Source organism: Gossypium hirsutum, chromosome A06 (assembly GCF_007990345.1).
Source record: "Gossypium hirsutum isolate 1008001.06 chromosome A06, Gossypium_hirsutum_v2.1, whole genome shotgun sequence".
Classification (NCBI taxonomy): Eukaryota; Viridiplantae; Streptophyta; class Magnoliopsida; order Malvales; family Malvaceae; genus Gossypium; species Gossypium hirsutum.
The window spans coordinates 108677420-108696413 of NC_053429.1; positions in this window are offsets into that span (position 1 = coordinate 108677420).

Consider the following 18994-nt stretch of genomic DNA (forward strand, 5'->3'; position numbering starts at 1 on the left):
AAGAGTTTAGGGTTTTTCCATGGATGTATTTGTGATGTTTATTGAGTTTTTATGGAAGAATATGAGTCCTATTTGTGTCATGAACAACTTTGGTGAAGGAGTTTTCATGGAAAACACCTAAAGGAACTATTTTGCATAAGTTGTAAAATAGTTAGTAAGCATGTGAAATAGTGAGAATTTGAAGTTTCTATAAGAGTACAAATAATTCAGTTAGGCCTAAGATACAAAGAAATTCGATGAAAATCAATTTTTGAGCATATGGGCAAAATGGTCATTTTACCAAAGATGTGAATTTATAATTGCCTAATTGTAATTAGTGACTAATTATAATTCCTATTATAGATTAAGATTTACCAAATCCAGACCTAAATCGGGGGAAGGCCAAGCAAACCGACTAAATCGAATAGCCAAGTACTTTTTGTAAACCGAGGTAAGTTGTATGTAAATGATACGACTACACTGTTAATACTTGTATTCATATCGCCATTGAATTGATATTGTATGAGTTGTTAAGTTATGAATTGAGCATGTCTAGTAATATTTGAAATAATAGAAATATCCCGTTGAAACATTAGGATACGAACTGGATATTCGTACCAAGGTATTGGGTGATTTATGCGCCAGTGTAAGACGTGTCTGGGACATGCCACATTATGATAGCTAGTGTAAGACCATGTCTGGGACATGGCATCGGCATCTAGACGAGGGCTAGTGTAAGACATGTTTGGGAATGCATCAGCCATACTATGATAGCCAGTGTAAGACCATGTTTGGGACATGGCATCGGCACAGAGATGAGTGCCAGTGTAAGACATGTCTGGGACATGCATCGGGCTCGACAAAGATAGCCAATGTAAGACGTGTTTGGGACAGGCATCAGCTAAGAGTTGTGCTAGTGTAAGACATGTCTAGGACATGCATCAGCACGCGTATATGAGAGCCAGTGTAAGACCATGTCTGGGACATGGCATCGGCAATATATCCCATGTTGAAGGCTCATAAAATATCCAGTAGCATTCCAAACATTTCAATAATGAGAGTTATAGATTAATTTTGATAAAGAAGGAATAATCATGTTGTGAGTGGTACAGGTACCTATATGGTAAGCATGAGTAACGAGCTTAATTTAGAGAATGTGACTCGAGTAGATGATAATGAGTAAGTTAAATTATGTTTACCTTTGAGCTATAAGTATAATGACTAATGGTGAGATTGTTTGTTGTATATTTATTTATATGCAACTTACTAAGCTTTATGTTTACCATCTTTCCTTTCCCTCTTCTTTCAGTGTTATCAAGCTAGTTAAGGATCCCTTAAAGTTAGAGATATCAATCGCACTGTCAGCTGCAATACTTGGTATAGTTTGATTTATATTTTTGTAAGTGGCATGTATAGGGCTAGACTAGGATATTGTATTAAGAGAATCGTTCATGTATTTTGGCTTAAGTTAAAAGCCCTTCATTTTGTAATCATGCTTGGAATAATGGCTATTATTCATTTTGATGAATGCATATAATGTTATTCTATGGATGAATTAGTGCCCATTGCGATGAGATTTATATATTGAAATGATCTTGTGTAGGTTCTGCAAAATGGGTGACAAAAGGGCTTGGGAAATAGCCTAGTTTGTCCATACGAGTAAGACACACGGGCGTGTGTCTAGGCCGTGTGTGACACACGGTTAACACCCATGGGCATGTGTTATGGCCGTGCGTCCCCTACACTTAAATTTTTAAAGTTATTTTAGCACACAGGTAGGCCACACGTGTGACAGCCCTAAATTGACCCTAGTCGGAAAGTGGTTTCGGGATCGCTAAACCGAGTCACTGAAGTATTTGAGTATAATATTTATTGTCTAAAATATGTGAATATGAGTGTGTGAAAGTTTTAAGCTTCAATTTAGTTAATTGCATGTGAATTTAGTTAATAGGACTTATGTGTGACACTTTTGAAATGTGATAGGTTAATCTATAAGGACCTATTAATGCATGTTATAAAAATGAGGGGTTTGCATGTCAAATTTCCATTTATAATAGGTAGTGGCCGGCCATGGTATGGGTCATGGATGAAAATATGTATTTTCTATTAGCATTATTAGTTTACAAAATAAAATAAGGAATTAAGAATAATAAAACATGTGGTAATGGGAGGAGAAACCAAAGTTGTCATCTTTGCTCCTCATTGCCGTGACTAGAAGAGAAAAAGCTTGGAAAAAATTCAGCTATGGTGGTTAGCCAAATCAAGGTAAGTTCAAGGATGATTCTTGGATTTCTAGCATTTTTTTTTTGAGTTAGTCATTAAGCTCTTTGCTTAACCCATGACCAAATTTGAAATGGTATGGTGTCTTGAGCATTCGGCCATGGTAGGAAGTAGAAGAGAAATATGGTTGTTGTTCATGTTATTTGGATGAGAAATGGTAGTTAGGTGAAGTAGAGTCTAACAAATGAGCACATATGTGCATTAGTTGCTAAATGGAGAAAAATCGGCTAACAAGTGTGTACTAAATCCGAATATGATTTTGAATATTATTGAGTAATGTATGTGTTTTGAATTGATGGAATGGAGAGGATGCTTTAATTGTGTTATGAGCAATTATATGTTAAATTAAGGTTTGCTAAGCTAGCTATTAAGGTGAAGTACAAATGTTAGTATTTGATTACTAGTGTATATATGTGTATTAGCCGAGTTTTGAACTTGAAACAAAATGGTATTTAGTCAATACAAGTAACCATATTTGTAGAATGTATTAAGTATATAATCGGCCACATGAGTAAAATGAGTACTTGATGTTATATTATAATTATTAAGCTACAAAACATTTTACATGTTCGGCCAAGGTAAATTATTTGAGTAAAGTATATCTTGATGGTACATTTCGGCTAGTATAAAATGTATCAAAGCTATTTGTATAATGGTCTAATGTGACTTACCAAATATACTAATTTGAAAATGAAATGATGAGAGACTTAAGTGGGCAATTAATTCAAGTGAATTGGTTCTAAAATGTATATGGATGCCGTGTGACTATGTTTGATTTGGGAAGTAAATTGTTTGATTTAGTCAAGAGCTTAGAGGATCAAAGTCGGATGGGGGAAAGGAAAAAGTGATCCAATAGCCGTTGAAATCGTTCGACAACATCCGAGGTAAGTTCTTAAGTAATTGAGTTTGATTCCTTTGAAAATTTTAAGTTTTAAAACGGGTTGAATATGAATTATGTATATACGTTAAGGTCAATGACTTTTCTAAATGACGGCATATATGATATTATGTTTTAAATATGTGAATGAGAACTTTACAGAGTAAGTTGTATAAATCTGCTACGGACAGCAGTAGTAGCGTGTTTTGGAAAAATTACCATAAATTGTGGGAGTTGAGATAAAGGCTGAATAAATTATGTAATTAAAGCTTGATGCGTCTAGTTTCGTATACAAGAAATCTTGTAAGTAAAGGGGTTGCCGATAATGAGATTTTCAAAGTTGTGTGAGACAGAGTCAGAATGGCTCCGAAATCCCCTGTTCAGTATTCGGAAAATCATTATAAATAGTACAAAAATGATTGTAAGATAAATTTTTACGCTTAGACTCCTTAATGAGTCTAATTTCAAAAAAAAAACAAAAACACATTCTGAATTCTGTACAATGAGAAATTAAATTCTTAGTGAAGAGTAGTCAGAGTAGTCAAGCAGTAAAATAGGGGAAACTATGAGAAAAAATCTGGTATTGATTGGCCAAACCAAAAATTTTGAAAATTTTTTGGATAGAGGATATACGAGTCTATTTTCATGGAAAATTAGCGGCACATAATTTGGAATTTCGTAACCCCAGTTACAAATAATTTAACGATTGTTGCTCAGGAAAACAGCTTATAGAGAATTTGTGGTTATGTTGTAAACATGGATAAAACTTGTTTTAGTTGCTCATAAGCTATTGATTAAACCCATACGTGAATTCTAAATTGTGATATTATAAAAAGATATATGAGTGTTAGATGGATCTTTGATATTAAAATTTGTGAAATTGTAAGTTTATAAGTATTCGAATAAGAAATGATAGTATGGCTTGAAATTGAATTATTCATTGGGAAATGATAGATGTAGATTCAGCCTAGACAAAGTGAAAGTATATGTGGTATGTGAAGTATATTTGGATAATTGTGATGTGAATACATGAAAATTTATATTTTGATTTAGGATTTTATGTGATGGATGTGAATGTGTATATATGAGCTAAGGCCGAATGGCAAATGTGATGAATGTGAACATGCATTTGTGTGATAAGGCCGAATGGCCAATGTGATGAATGTGAACATGTACATATGTGATAAGGCCGAATGGCCAATGTGATGAATGTGAATATGCATATGTGTGATAAGGCCGAATGGCCAATGTGATGAATATGAACATGCACATATGTGATAAGGCCGAATGGCCAATGTGATAAATGTGAACATGCATATATGTGATAAGGCAGAATGGCCAATGTGATAAATGTGAACATGCATATATGTGATAAGGCAGAATGGCCAATGTGATGAACGTGGAAGTGTATATATGTGGGAAAGCCGAATGGTTAATGCGAAATGTGTATGAGATGGATATGTGGTAAAGCCAAATGGCTAATGTGAGATATGTATGAGATGTGTATATATATATTGTGGCCAAATGACAAACGGCGGAAGGTGTGTTTTATTAGATATTTGATGAGGTAAATGAATTACAAATATGATAGTCGATGTGAATGTTGTAACATGTGAATAAATATGTATGAAACTCTATGATGTAAACCCGGGATTAAAGACCAGATGACCATATGTGGTGACTATGTCTGGGTTAAGACCCGCTGACTTCGTGTGGAGATTTCATCTGAGCTAAAGGTCTCGCCGATAATCCGAGTAGAGTTTAAAGCTATAAGACTTCGCAATAAGAATTGCTTATAAATATATTCAATGCGAAAGGTTAAACAGGTATGTACTCCAAGTTTATATGTGAGCTTGATTTAAACTAAATCATAAGGCAGTTATGTGATGCATACGTGAGCAATCTATGAGACTATTCTTATGATTATGTGACATCGGATCACTGTGAGAGGTTATGTGAAATTATACAATATATCTATGTCATATGAGCTCACTTTTATGTGAAAGTTTATCTGCCTATTGTATATGATGAGATGTGCATATTCGGTAAAGGGATAGTATGCCCGAAGGAAGAGTGAAATAAAGATACGAACAACTATGTTATAATTTGATTATTATCTGTTGACACTACTTAAAACTTACTAAGCATTGTAATGCTTACTCCGGTTACTTTGTTTCCTCTGTTTTATAGATCTCATTTGGAAGCTACAGGCTCGGGGATCGTTAGCAACTAGTCACACTATCACTATCCACTGCTTGTTACTGTTTTGTTTTGAATTATTTTATGGCATGTATAGAATAGACTAGTGGCGGAAGAATATTTTGGTTAATGTATATAAGCCATGCGAAAATGGCATCTTTTGAATGTTTACTTAGAGAAGTTTAAATTTTATCCCTGGCTGTGCTTAGTACTTATTTAAATGAATGATCTTTATTTCAAGAAAAAGTTCAAAATTTTACGGTTCTGACATGAGTTACAAGTCCGGTAATGCCCCTTACCTATTCCGGCGACGGTTACGGGATAGGGGTGTTACAACACGGGCGTGTGTCCATGCCGTGTCATAAAGTCAGTATGCATGCTAATAGTACACGGGCAAGAGACACGGCCATGTGTCTCAACTGTGTGAATGACACGGTTATAGGTCACGGGTGTGTGCTTGGGCCGTGTGGTTTTGGCAGAATGCCCAGGTTTTTAGACACGAGTTCGGGACACGGGCGTGTCCCTAGCACACGATCGTGTGCTCATACCCACACGGGCGTGTGGAGCTTTGTTGCATGAAATTTTTCTAAGTTTTTCATGAGTTCTCGATTAGGTTCCGAACCACCCCGGATGAACGTTTTGGGCTTGTAAGCCCATGTTAGGGGTAGTTTGTTTGTGAAAAGAAAAGTTTTAAATTATTTGAGATTTCATGGCCTAGTTTCGTTTAATTAGTTAAGTTTAAGTCAGGTAGCACCACGAACCCCATCCTAGAGTCGGATACGGGTGAGGGGTGTTACAACTTTAATATGAAATGTGATAAATTGATGTAAAATTTAGTCTTATAGATTCGGATAGACCAAATTCGGAGCTAGAACAAGGAAAGAGGAAAATATCGAATTAGTAGATTTTACGTACACGAACATTGTCGAGGTAAGTTCGTGTAACTAAATTGTGTATATTTATATGCTTGAATTAAATGTTGTGTTTGTGAATTGTATAAATATCATATATATATGACATTGAAAATATATTTGACAAAGTCTGATCAATAATAATGCCGATAAATGATAAATGATAAATGATAAAAATGTTAATTATGTGCTTAAAATGAATGCGGAATGTGTTTACTTGAATTATATGAATGTTATGGATGTATGAAATAATCACATGCCAGATGATGCTTGAAAAATGTTTAAATCCCAGTTGAATAAATGGAAAATTGATGGATATGTGATTTCCCGAAATGAATGAGGTCCTGCATTTGTTGCTTATGGCATTTAGCTCAAATGAGTAATCCTATTGACCTTATTACAAAAAGGATTTAGCTCAGACGGGTAATCCTGATATTAGTCCTCTCGAGCATATGTTATGGACTAAATTTAGCCCAGACGGGTAATCCAGATCAAGCTCCTTAGAGCATATGTCATAAAAAGGATTTAGCCTAGACTGGTAATCCTGTTGTATACATGTGTGGCTCGAGGGTGTACACTCTAAAATAGTACCTTATGGGTACCATTGAATATGAATTGACGGATCCTGATTTGTACACCTTGAGTGTACTATCTATGTATCCATCGGTATTTCAAATAAATTCAACAGGTGACAATCCAGACATGAGAAGATATGAATAATAAAATGAGTTATTACACGTATCCGTTTGAAATACAAGAAAAATGATGATACATGACAAGTGATATATGAAAGTATGAGATGATGATATTTGTATATGGAAATTATTTGATGAGAATGTTCATCGTTGATTATAGACTTGTACACCTTGAGTGTACTACTACTTATGTGACCTTGATATTTTGAATGATATAAGTAAAGTTTTGACATGAAATAATCTGAACTCGATATGAACTTTTATGAAATTATACTTGTAATATAAATATATGATTCATACATGTTAAATGAATACATGTTTTGGAAAGCATATGTGCATGGAAACTTGATTGTTGTTAAGCCCATATATGTTTTGATGTTATTATTGAATATATGACTAACAAGGTCAAATTGATTGAATATGTCTTACATAGTTACCTCAAAATAAAATGAATGGTAAATTAAGTACCATGTTATATGAACTTACTAAGCGTTTTATGCTTACTTAGTTTTATTTCCATGTTTTAGAGTAAATCAAAAGCTTGTTGGATTGGAAGCTTGGCAGGGATCACTCACACTATCCATTAGCCTATGTCAGTACAATATGGTAAAACAATTATGGTTACAATGGCATGTATAGGTTATATTGGTCATATTGGCATGTAAATGTAAATGATTTTTATGATCTAGCCATTGGAATTGTGACAGCCTTAATTTGACCCTAGTCGAAAAATGGTTTCGGGACCACAAAACCGAGTCATAAAAATAATTAACTATTATATTCTATGCTTATAATATGTGTAAATGCATGTGAGAAAGTTTCATGCTTTGATTTTGTCCTTTGTATGTGAAATTTATTAAATAGGACTTATGTGAGACATTTTTGAAATGTGATAGGTTAATTTTAAAATGGTCTATTAATGCATGTAATCAAAAAGGTGGACTTGCATGTCAAATTCCCCACTTTAATAGTAGTGGCCGGCCATGATAATGATGATAAGCAATATGTGTTATGTAATAATATTATAAAATGGTAATGGCTTAATTTATGGAATAAAAAAATTAGTAAATTAAAAAGATATTAGAAAAACAAAAGAAAAACAAAAAGGCTTGTATCATCTTCTTCCTTTGTAGCCGAATATTAGAGAAAGAAAAATGAGGAAATAGCATTCGGTCACTTTGAGCTTGAAATAAGCTCAAGAGCAAAGAGGGTCGAAGTTGGATAGGGGAAAAGAGAAAGTAATTGAGTAGCCTTTCCGCAACCGTTCAAGTATATCCGAGGTAAGTTTTGAATAGTCACATTTAGTACATAATTGATAATGTCTTGATATGTGTATGATAATTGTACTGCGATCTATTGATTTTATTTGAATATAGTTGAGTGACAAATAATTTATGTTTAAGGCTTAAAGCCGAATAGACATTAGAAGTTAAGCTTGGAAAGTAAAATGGACATATATTCTTATGTATGTTATTGAGCCAAAAGTTAAATGAAAATGTCCCATGTTATGCTATTATTCGAATGGAATAAATGAACTATGATTGAGAGATGTTATTTGAATTGAATTTTCTTACGAATAAGTATGCATGACATTCAGTGATGTATATCCAGACTTAGGGTCCGCAGGCTATGTGCTGAAATTATATCCGGACTTAGGGTCCGCAGGCTATGTGCTGGAATTATATCCGGAGTTAAGGTCCGCAGGCTACGTGCTGGAAATATGTCCGGGCTAAAGTCCCGCAGGCTTCGAGCTGGTATTATACTAGGTTTAAATTCCCGCAGGCTTGTGCTAGCAATTGGTTTCAAGTCCTAAGACCTGACAGGCTTAATGCCAGTAAGTTAAGTAAGATTACGATATTGAATGTTTGCAATAAACCATCGTCGAGTAAGTACTATACATTTAAAATGTTCAAGTACGTATTACTTACTCATCGGTGAATTAATTTCGAAGTGAATCATTAGCATCAAAGAAGAATATATATATAAATATGATTGATGGTTATATTTATGAATATGAGAATGATTTAATCGGTCATCGTATATTTGTATATGAATTATATGTTAAAATTTCTTTATGTACTCATGTACATTCAGTCAATGATTTTGTGAATTATTAGTATTAAAGAATGATACTTAAATGTGAATGATTGTTATATCTACGAGTAAAACAATGACCTGTTCGGTCAAATGTTGTTAATATATGAGATTATTTGATTTAAATGCATCTTATGAATTTTAAGTAGAAGAAAAATATGTGCTGAGAAATCTATGTATATGTTTATGTGTATTCGGCCATTAAGCAATTTGAATTGAGAATAAGTCTGTTTAAATGAATGTTTCGATTTTCGATAAGTCTTTAATTGTTTGTGATGCTTAAAATTTACTAAGCTTTGAAAGCTTACTCTGTTCTTTATGTCTCCGTTTTATAGATTGTTGATTTTGGCCACCGACTCGGGGATCGTCAGCAGTTCATCACACTATCGATCTTTTTGGTACAGTTATATTTTGGACTCGATATGGCATGTATAGGTTAGGCTGATGATAACTATGTTTTGAAATTGTAAATATTTTGGCCATACGAAAATGGCGTATAACTTAAATATCAGTATGTATTTCAGCTTGATCTCTGTTTATGTTTATTGACACGGTGAATGAGATAATTAAATGTTTAGTTCGGTAATACCGCTTAGCCTTAATCCTGTAATCGGATTTGGGTTAGGGGTGTTACAGGAATGGCTAGTGATGATTTTGTTTTGGTACATACATATATGTATTTAAATTTATTTTATAGAGATAACATAAGTATTTATTATTGATTGATTGAGAAAGGTTAAATGAATATGCCTATAAAAAAGTAAGTTTAAAAACATGAATGCATGTCACAATTTATCATATCAGATGTTATAAATTGCTTGAATGCAATCCTTGGATTGGTTGGTGTTTGGATGTAAGTTTGGTGCAGGAATTTGGTTTGATTTGGGGTGAGAAATAAAGCTAGAAATGGCTTTATTTTGTCCACATGGGCAGATACACAAGCGTGTGTCTAGACCGTGTGTGACACACGGCCTGGTACATGGGCATATGGTTAGGCCGTGTGTCCCCTACACCTTAAATTCGAGAAAACAGAATGCTCAAAATTAAGCACACGGCAGAGACACAAGCGCGTGTCTCAGCCGCGTGTCCTACACCGCCTGAAAAACGGGCAAGTACCTTGGCCATGTGAAATCTGCACCTAATTTTGAAAGAATTTAATTAACCACATGGTCTAGCACACAGGCGTGTGGCATAGCCATGTGCACAAGTCAGAAAGTTACATAAGGTCGAACACGGCCTATAGCACGGCGTGTCCTAGGGTCACACGGGCGTGTCCCAGGGTCACACGGGTGTGTCCCTCAAACCACACAGGCGTGTGTGCCCTGTAACTTGGAAAAAATTTGAAATTTTTCAAAAAATTCTTAGAGTCTACGATTAAGTCCCGACTTAATTCTACTACTCATATTGGCCTCAAGGGTCTATTTAAGGGATGTTATGAATAATTTCGGTTAATGAATAGTAGTTTACATGAATTATCTGAAAAATTTTCTGAAAAATTTTGGTAACACTCCGTAACCCTGTTCCGGCGATGAATACGGGTTAGGGTTATTATAGAACCTACCTTTGACGGATTCTCATTCAAACAGATGTTGAATACTTCACCTAGGAGGGTTTCTCACAGATGTTATTCTCGGCTGATACTTATACTAATTGATCTTTTAAGTTGATCTTTATACAGATCCTACCTTTAGCAAACTTTCATACTATAGTTGCCAACTATTAAGAATACCAATCAGATCACATCTTTAAACAACCTCAAATCCTAACTTCCTCTGATGAATGCCATATTCTAAGTCATCTAAAAGAATTCCAGGCAACCATGTTACATATCACGAGAATGCCCAACTTGGCGGACAACTTAAGCTCTAGATAACCCCTATACCTAGCATAAAAATTATTCAGATTTGGTAGATGCCAGATAACTCAGATTGCTTCTTAAATATTGTAAATAAACTCAGACATGATGAACCCTTAAATCACGCATAATTATGAATACACCAAATTACCTGTACCGACAAACTATTATGGCGAAATTACCCTCCATAAACACTATTGAAAACTCTTTCAGGAAATGCCTTTATGTCATATTCAATTTCACCACAAGATTAATCAGACAAATATGTCTTCAAACTTACTCAGATTTCTACCATAGAGTCATCTAATGGAGAAATTTCTAACTTACCTTGATCTTGCCACAAAGGTAGTTATTTAGATTTCGCCACGAAGACATCACTGTGTATGCCACATAGGCATTACAGAATACGCCACCCAGACATCACAGACTATGCGACAAAGGCTTTATAAAGAATATTGTGTTTACTATCTCGACAGACTATTTCAGAAGGTGCCATGGGGTTTCTCCATCATGGTCTTATACATATTTTCATGTCGTGATCTTTCAATCTGATCCTCTTCTCTTCGAATGCATCACCATGAATATTTTCATTATCATACCATGCCATAGGTCTCAGCTTCATGGTCTTACACATCTTCACATTGTGTTTTGCCAATCCAGATTACACCTCACTGAAAGCTACACCATGAGTGTTCTCGTTGTCACCGTGATCTGCCAATCCGGTTAGCAATGTACCTGCCCTACTGTAGGCGTCACAAATGGATGTTTTTCACATTTAACACCAAATACACTTACTCAGATTCTTTCACACACATGACTAGTTCATATTTTTACATACTTGATTTCACATGCATTAATACCACACAACTTCTTATCCATACAACAACTTTATGATACTTCTCACACACTTACACTTACCAAAAATTTGAGATAACTTCAACATATTACGTTCTATTGTAAATTAACATGTATGAGTCAGGATAAAGACTTATCTAAAACTTAACTTTACTATAGCTCGGAGTTCTAAACCCGACCGTCCTTCCCGAACCAACAACAACTTAAAAGAACATGGAATCACCATTAAAAACCCATTAACTGGAAATTTACTATCATTTCAATTACAGACGACCCTCATGTAAGGCCTCTTATTCATATTTACTATTTATATGCTTTTTAACATCCTTATTCTTTCAAAATCCTAACATGCAGAGTTACCAGACTTACTAGGAGGTTGAAACATCTATTGATTACCCCAAAAACCACAGCTTCCAATTAACGAAAAAGTAGAGAATATTTAATCTTATGAAAAACTAAAGCGTAAAACGAAAAAAAAGAAAACCATCCCAATGTCCCCTTCTTACCATATATATATACCCAGTACCTTATAATGGATCTTGATAAGTGTCAAATGTATAAAGAAATTGTCCCTTGATTGTCCTACAAAAATCAAAGAAAATATAAAAGAAAATCTGATGTCGATGCTATTTGATCAGTCAATCCATTCAGTTGACTCCCAACCAATCACGTTACAGAATCCATCTTACACCTTGTTTGAGCAAACCGGTGTACCATACCTATGGCGGTAACTCATATATGGCGTGGCCTTAAAGACATTTTAGTCCCTTATAGCTTTAACATATAGTTAATAGGCACATCATGCTTAACCAAAACTCTGAGGAGTACTCTTCCCTTGTTGTACTCTTTCTTCAATTGAAGAATACTACGAGAATAAATCCTTAGATACTTTTATGGCAGATACTTTAAGCCAAACTTTAGTTCACCAGAAGTCTGTAAATTGGCGGACTATGCTACTATAGTTCGCCAAACAAATAGCTTCATATCTATACACCTTTTTCTCATACTCGCCAAATTTGGGGTGTGACAATCCAATCTACAATCCTTGTCTTTGCAATTCAACATTACTTATATTTGGCATATACCTAATAGGTTAGGTTTCATGGTAGTTGAATGATGTTATAATCAAAAGTTATAAATTATATTCTAGTAGTATATATATTTATATGGTTGATATGCATATATATATAAGTGTATGCAAATTATAATCCTCGTTATTTGATAAATGTGTAAGACAGGTGATGGTGTTTTAATTGAAATGTTTATATGACCATAATAGATGGTTGAATTGTTGTATGTTACGGGATGTATATATATAAATGAAACTTAGATTCATTTTCTTTTCTTTGTTTAAAAGAAATGTATATTTGTTTGATTTTATCATACACATTGTATATTTTAATTGTGAATTGATTGTGGTTACTCCAGCAACGAATGTGACACATTATAGTTTGGACCCGACGATTGAGTCGAGTATAGGGTGTTACAACATAGATTTATGGAATATTTTAACCTTTATACTACAAAACATTTATTATTAATATATTCATAATTGTAATAAATATTTATTATTAAAATATTAATATTGAATATTTTTCAATAATACATGAAAAATATTATTTAAATTTATTATTAAAATAAAATTGAAATATTAAATAAATTATAAAAATAATAAATTATATTAATAGATTATTATATGATTAGATATAGATAATTAAATATGTATGTTTAATAATATTAAAAATTATAATATTTTATATCAATATTTTATTAATTTTAAATATTTTTAAAAATAAAAATAAAATATTATTAATATAATAATATTAAGCTTGACTTAAGTTAATTTTTATATAAAAATAAAATCACCTATAAAGAAGCTCTTTTTTGGAAAATGACTTTTGTTTTTAAAAAATGTAAGTCATTTTACAGGAAAAAAGGGTTTATCTTCTGTTGACCTATAAGTCATTTTCTGTTAACCAAGTTGTTTTCCATGAAACAAACATAGGAAAATGTATAAAACATGTTGAGCATGTCTTGAGACATACATTGCCATGTCTTCAGACAAGTGATCATTTGTCTCAAGATAAGTAAACATCAAAGTAAGAGGTCTGGAACCGGGGGGATTATGTCTTGAGACCAGTTTCGAGACGTAAGAAGGTAAGTCTCAAAACATGAGTTCATTGTGTAACGCCCCAAAATTCCTATTTCTATTTCTGGATAATTTTAACAATTGTGTATCTACTTTAGTGGTTAAGTGTTCTGGGTATGTGTGAGAGGTCCCAAGTTCAAGTCTTACCTTTGGCAAATTTTGATATTTTTTTTCTGAACTAAGCCTTGCTCTTGAGGAGTGGGCTTATATTAAATTGTTTGTAAAATCTTAATAGAATAGGCCTGTTCGTTTAGAGGTTAAGTGGAGTGTTAATTTGCTGATGGTCAGGTGTTCGAATCCTTGCGCGAACGTGGTATTTATTTTTTATTCGGTTTTGAGAGATAGAGTTTGGGTAGAAGTTGAATTCTGAGTTGTAGTGTTAGTGGGAGAGAATTTAGGGATGTGTATCACATCTTTTCTATTTTTTTTAATAATTCCATCTCTCCTCCAATTTCCAAAAGTTTTTGACGTGAGAATTTCCTCTCCTTGCTCGCTGCCGTTTCTCTTTTGTACTATTGTTGTTATTTTTGTTTTGGCTATCTATCTACTGCCGAATTTTCGTGTTTCTTTAGTATTGGTGCTTTTCGTTTGATACCGGTAAGTATGATCGGTGCGATTCTTGTTTGGATTTAATGAATTATTGGCTAAATAGAGTTCGATTTATGTATAGGAGTGGATCAGGAGGTTGGAGGCTGCTAATCGTGTCCTAGTAGTGTGAATTCGTCGTAGTGCGATAGAAGGTAAGGATCTTGGTAAATTTAGGGGTGCCTGTTTCGATATGGTTCGATTTAGCCGCACTCTCAAGCGACTAATATAATCATTTTGTTGGACAATTATAGGTTCTGGAGGCTTGGGACTGCATTTGCTACGAAAACATACCAGGTGTGTACTCGAAACGAAGAAAAAAGGGATTCGACGAAAGCCAAAATTGCAATCTGTCGACGCCACATAGGCGTGTGGTCGCCCGTGTGGTAGGCCGTGTACGACAACATGACCGTGTGATCGACAAAGGCCAGGTCGTGCTCGAGACACGGCCATGTGGTGGTTCGAGTGTGGCCGTGTGGGCTACACAGGCATGACACACAGGCGTGCCGATTATTTGGGCCAAGCTGTGTGGACCACACGGGCAAGGCCAATTTGGGCGTGTGGGCCCACACGGGTCAATCACACGGGATGTGGGCCCAATTCTCTGAAATTTTCCCTAAGGTTGCACGGGTCGTCCTAAACGACTGTGGGCCTACTGTAGGGTTGGTAAAGGCTAAATAAACCCTAAACTTATGATCTGACTGATTGATTTACTGATCTGATTGTGTGATATCCCAAATTAGGGCCTAATCAGAATAGTGGTTTTGGGACCACAAATCCGAGATAGAAATAATTATTTTATGATTATTTTGAGGTCTATGATATGATTGCATAATTGTGTAAAAATTTCGTGAAGAAATTCTATGCATAAAGTGCTTAATTTGAAGTTAAGGACTAAATTGAATAAGTTACAAAATTTGCATTCGAGAAGTTTCTAGTATGAATTTGCTTTGAAATATTAATTAGGAGGTCTTAAATATAAATTTGACCAATTTCTAAGTTTATGGACAAAAATTGGACATGGATGAAATTTTTGAAAACTTAATAAGGAAGGGCATTTTGGTCATTTTGATATTAAATGAAATAAAATGGGAAAAATAACACAAAAATGATCATCTTCTCCATAAGTTGCTGCCAAATTTTGCTCTCCACCATAGCTAGGGTTTCAACACTTTTAAGCCTTGATTGTAAGTGATTTCTATGCCCGTTTTTAATGTTCTTTACATTTTTGAAATCCTTGTAGCTCGATTTACCTATTTCTACCAATATTTTGAGCTAGGGTTTATATTTAAAATTTTACCCATGGATGATATGTATGAATTTTGATGTTTTATGGTAGAATATGAAGCTTGAGATTGTGTTAAACAACTTTTGCTAAGTGATTTTACGGAAAAACGACTAAAATGACATAATCGGTAAAAATACCTAATGTTCATAAGTACATGTTAGAGTGAGAATTGGATGTTTCTGTAGAAGGGAAAAATGATCAGCATATCATAAAACATAAGAAAATAGGATGAAGTTTAATTTACGAGATTTGGGGAAAAAGTGTAAATATGTAAAAGTTTAGGGGAAAAATTATATTTTGCCAAAATATGATTTTGGGTTGATTTGAATAATATGAGTCCTAATTAGGCTATATTTTAAATGATAGGGCAAGGAAAATCGAAATTTGGGTTAAAATCGGCAAAATACTAAGTTGTGGACAAAATGGTAAAAATGACCATTTTCGCATACGAGGTAAGTTCATATGTAAATATTGTAATATAACCATTATTTTAAATCATTTAATGCTATTTATACGATATTATGATTGTTATCATGCAATTCTATGCTTTGTGGTCATTGTTGGACAACATGCAAAAATTTTATGAATTATGTGAAAAATGTGAAAGACTACCGAAGTATCATCATTGGTATTCCAAGGAGAATGGTAAAGGAGTACGAACGAGGAAAGTCCCGTTGAACCTTAGGAATAGATTCGGATATTTGGGCATCCGAACTTGTTGAGTTGAGTCCGAGTTCACTTATGGATGCGAACGTCCGAACTAGTTGAGTTGAGTCCGAGTTCGTGAGATGTAACTAGGCATCCGAACTCGTTGAGTTGAGTCCGAGTTCACTTATGGATGCGAACACCCAAGCTCGTTGAGTTGAGTCTGAGTTCGCTTATGGGCAGGTTACATGGTAGCTTGGCTACATATGTGGCACTTATGTGCAAACTTTCCATGTATCCGAGTTATATTCCGATGTGTTCAACGGGTAAAATTCTAGTGAAATGGAAGAATACTCAAGATGCAAGTGACGTATTGGTAAGTGTTATGGAATGGGCACTTTGGACAGGTATGTACTTAACTCTCGAGTTGAGACTTGATACGACAACAATAATGTAGTAAGACGATGAATGATGAATAGAAATGTGATATATGTTTTGGTGATATTATGCTAATGTTGGTTGGTATAATTGCTTTGTTAAGTTATTTGTTATTTGCATGTGAACTTACTAAGCATTTATGCTTACTCCTTCCCTTCCATTCCTTGTAGTTTTGACAAGCCAGTTTGGAGATCAGGACGGTCGGAGGCACGCTCACACTATCAACGGACCATCTCGGTATGGTGGCTTGCATATTTTGGGAGAATATGGCATGTATAGCATTATAATCCTTTTGTGTATATAATCTTATGATATAGCTCATGGATGGCATGGAAATGTTTGAGAATGATTAGCTATTGGAGTGGCTAATCGAGATTATATTTGAGAACACATATGCTTTATGTGGTAACTAATCTATGAAATCCATAAAATGGTGAAATTGGCTATAAAACAGAATCACACAGCAGCAGTGACGTGAGTTTGAAAAATCACTAAAAATAATAGATATAGAATTAGATGATGAATAAAATATGGAATTGAATCTTAATGAATCTATTTTCATGTGGAAGAAACAAAATAGGTAAAAGAGTTGTATTTTATGAGATATTTACGTTTTGGTGAAATAGGCTCAGAGAAATTTTTGGATTCCTTGTTCTGACTTTAGAAATTCACCATAATTTGTGTAAAAATAATTAGGACTCACAATTTATATGTATGAATTCCTTATTGAGTCTATTTTTAAGTGAAATAAACGGCATAGTCATTGGATTTCTGTACAGAAAGAAATTTGATTCGTAGTGCATAGGGGATAGAGTAGCCGAACCCTGAAATAGGGGAGATTTTAACTAATAAACTATACTAATTGGCCCAACCAAAAATTTTAGAAAAAAATTAATAGATAGATATATGAGTCTAGTTTTAGGAAAAATTTACAGATCTTAATTTTGAGTTTCAGAACTTGAGATATAAATTTTTAAGCGACTGTGACGCAGTTAGCCAACTTGTCTGGAAATTTTAAAAATAAATTGTTTGAGCTGTTTAATTAATGAATTAAGTTCGTTAACACCTCGTGCTCGACTCCGGCGATGGTCTCAGGTACGGGGGCGTTACAGATTGGGATACTGATGCATGCCTACTTACTCTATTATCTGTATATCTGTTGTTTATGTATGCTTATAGTTAAGCATGTGAGCATGTTAGACTGCTTATCTGTATTTGCATATTTTTATATTTGTTATTGGGGATGGGATGATGTATATTGGAGGAAGTGTTCTGAAAGGCGATTATGCCTATTATCTGGCAACATAGCTGAATCATATTTGTTATGTATCGCATCGGTACAATATGGTGTGTGGGGCTGGGTGGGTGTTTTAAACCCAACATGGTGTGTAGGGATGGTCGGAGATGGTGTGTAGAGGATGGGGTAGGACTCTATTATCTAATTTCTGATTCTGATGTGCATATCTGTATTTGAGATGGGCTTAGGCTCAAACCTGCATCTGTATCTGTAATGCCCGCTTTTGTATCTGACTGATTCTGATATTCTGTTTGTGTGCATGCTTAATTCTGTGGGGTTCCACACTGAGTTTATGTAAACTCACTCCTCTCTGTTTATTCTGTACAGGTAATCCACAGTCTTAGGCAGATAGGTGCAGCGGAGCCTTTCGGTGACCACATGTTCAAATTGGTTATGATTACATTTTAATTTTTATGTTCGATATATTTTTATTATGGGTTATATTTTTGTAATACAGACTTTACAGGCTGTTTTATTTTGATTCGGGTTAGACTACATTTTTATGATTTTAAAACTACAAAACGTGATAACTCGAATTTTATCAAAAGCAACTGTTTTCTAAAAACAACGTTTCTTTTTAAAGCTTTTGCTCTAAATGTCTTTTAGGCAAATAAATTATTGTTTTGATAATGAATATAGAAACTTAAGAGATGAATAAACTTTTTGAAATTTGTTAAGAATAAATGTGAACTAATGAACTGAAATGGTTTAATTGCGATGACTTAGTTTTCAAAACCCTTTTCATGTGACATCACTAGATATGGCCATAACGTCTAGGCTGGGTTTGGGGTGTTACACATTGTCTCAAGACATCTTAACTTCAAAGCAAAATTCTACCCACAGATTT